Source organism: Petaurus breviceps, unplaced genomic scaffold, assembly GCF_028583685.1.
Source record: "Petaurus breviceps papuanus isolate PSGF00001 unplaced genomic scaffold, PetGlider_PUasm1.0 90603, whole genome shotgun sequence".
NCBI classification, from domain to species: Eukaryota; Metazoa; Chordata; class Mammalia; order Diprotodontia; family Petauridae; genus Petaurus; species Petaurus breviceps.
Window position 1 is genome coordinate 3121226 of NW_027187284.1, and position 3114 is coordinate 3124339.

The window sequence follows — 3114 nt, forward strand, 5'->3', positions numbered from 1 at the left end:
TAGAAATGTATTTACCAAATACCATTATCAAATCATTATTGAGTTTTTATAAATATTTAATTACTTGAGAAGGCAAAACTATATTCTGATAGAAAATAAAATTATCAGATATACTTAGAAATACTAGATTCTATGATAAAACTGCTTAAATTTGGACTGAATCATTTAATTTCTCAAAGCAAATATGTGAGAAAGAAATGGAGCAGAAGAGATGAGTAAATGTGCTCATGTGCAAAATTATTAGACCCATGTCCATGAAGCTGAAAATGATCTGTGAAAAGTAGTTGAATTAACTGTCCAAAAAATTTTACATTAAAGGGGATATTGTCCATATAACTAATAATGCAATTCAACTTTCTGATTTCAAAGCCTCACAGCTCTTTTTGGTCTTCTTAGAAATTGTTCTAAAAATGAAATTTAGTTCAATTTAACAAGTATCAAATGCCTACTATGCATAAGAAACTGAGGTGAGTACTGAGTATAGAAAAATAATAAAACACTTTCTACTCTAGCAGGGCTTCCATTCTATTGTACAATAACATAACCAAGTTATTGTAGGTGCAAAGCTGAATCTCTGAAATGAGAGCTGATGATCATTAATCTGGAGATGGCATTTGAACTGCCCTTTGTAGAGTGCAGCTGATTAAGGCTAGGAAAGAAAGGAATGCATTCCAGAAATAGAAGGAAACATGCAAAGAAACAGAGGTGGGAGATGGAATGCCACAGACAGGAAAGAATTAGCACATCAGTTTGACTAAGAAAGAGAAACAGTTTAACACTTGAATTTCATATTAGTAAACATTGAATCACATGTGAAAAAAATTCCCAGGGGCTAATGAAAAATAAAAGTCAATTTGCAGAAGTCAGAAAAGTAGACATCTTTTTTTTTGAAAATGTGTATTTTTCCTATTGTAGGAAGATACAAAAGTTATATTTAATATATAATGTATTGATATATGTAATATGTCATTAATATTTATTAATACAATAGAAGTATATTAGCCTATGTTAATCAATAGCTAGGTAACAGAGCTCCTGCTGAGGAATTAGGATGACCTGAGTTCAAATTTGACCTCAGACACTTACTAGCTGTGTGACCCCAGGCCAGTCACTTAACTCTGTTTGCCTTTGATTCCTCATCTGTAAATAAGGAAATGGCAAACTGTTCCAGTATCTTTGTAAAGAAAGTACTGAATGGGGTCTCAAAGAGTCAGATCCAATAGAAATGACTGAATAACAACAATCAAAATATTAATCAATGTTTCCACAATAGTTTGTTTTGAACTCTTAATTCTTTCTTTTCTTTCTTGAAAATTTTAATCTGCAATAATTCCTCTCAAATCAATCAAAAAACATACCTGTCAAACATTGCTCTTCTTCTCCCTCGTCATGTGCACTGTAGCAATGCTGAAGAATTAAGATGGCTATTAATGCTATTATGTGCAGAAGGAAGACTGTATGATTATACCCTTTGCTGCATAGCAGTGAAGAACTTTCTAGTTTGCCTAACTTGTCTTCTTGTTTTCACTGGAATGGAATTATACAGACTTTCTAGTATGGCTCTATAAGCACAAGCAAATATATAAATGCATCTATACTCAAGATATGTGATTATTCAACATATTAATTTGTTTACAGAATGCCAGATGTCCAAATGACACTTTTTTTAAAGCAATCAGGGTTAAGTAACTTGCTCAAGGTTACATGGCCAGTTATTTTTTTTGGTGTGTGTGGGTGCCAAGTATCTGAGGCCAGAACCGATCCCAGGTCTCCTGACACTGGGGCCAGCACTCTTACTCACTGCACCACCCGGCCGCCTATAAGCAATTGGGGTTAAGTAACTTGCTTAAGGTTACAAGGCCAGTTATTTTGTGTGGGTGTTAAGTATCTGAGTTCGGAACTGATCCCAGGTCTCCTGACTCTGGGGGTGGCGCTCTTACTCACTGTGCCACCTGGCTGCCCCTCAAATGACTCTTAAGAAGATATTCAGTTCTTAATTTTGGAGATTATTCAGACTGATATGTCTGATATAAACTGAACAAAGAAAAAAAAAAGGATCTGGCTTATTCCTGAAATAAGTCATGAGACACTAACATACTGTGCCATCTTCAACTTTTTCTTGAGTAAAGTATTTCATTAGTATTTGGTAAAGTAGTAAGGTTTATAACTGTCCAGAGTTAATTAGATGCAGTCCATTATACTTTTTAATACTTGAATGGATATGTGATAGTATTGATGTAACTACTAACTCCAACAATGGAGATAACATTTTAAAAAATGTTTTCTTGTCTTGTGCAAACTCTTGTCTGTGGTTTCCCATAAGTTTGGTGTTAGGGGATGTAGAGACAAGATGGAAGAGTAGTAGGAAAAAAATGCAGAGAGCTTTCCACATCCTTCTTCCCTTTCCAAAAACAAGCAAATAAAACAAAAGAGATCTAAAAAATGTGAAAAAATTCTGATGTGAAAAATATCCCCCCCCCAATAAAAGTCATTGTGAGTCATTTTTTTTTCAGTCTGAATTCTAATAGGGAGAAAAATAGAGAAGTCTGTGGACAGCGGGGTTTAGTTCTGGCTAGGAGACATGCATATAGAACTCTAGGACTCAGGCTATGCACCAGGACTAGAGGAAGGCCCTGGGACATACAGGGCATTTTAATGGTCTGTTGTTGTTATTCAGTTGTTTTAGTTGTGTCCAACTCTTTATGACCCCATTTGCGTTTTCTTGGCAAAGACACTGAAATGGTTTGCCATTTTCTTCTCCAGCTCATTTTACAGATGACAAAACTGAAACAAACAGGGTTAAATGACTTGCTCAGGGTCACAGAATTGGTAAGTGTCGGAGGCCAAAAGATAGTTTACATCTCAATGTAAAGGAAGATATTTTCATATGGAGGCAGGAGTGAATATATGTCAAAGGAAACCTAACAAAAGGGGCACATACAAATTTGCCTACTTCTCCATTTAGCCACTAGTTTCCTTATTCTCTCTGTCTGATTGTTTCTCTCTCTCTCTCTGTGTCTCTCTCTGTCTCTCTCTGTCTCTCTCTCTCTCTGTCTCTCTCTCTCTCTCTGTCTCTCTCTCTCTGTCTCTCTCTCTCTCTCTCTCTCTGTCTCT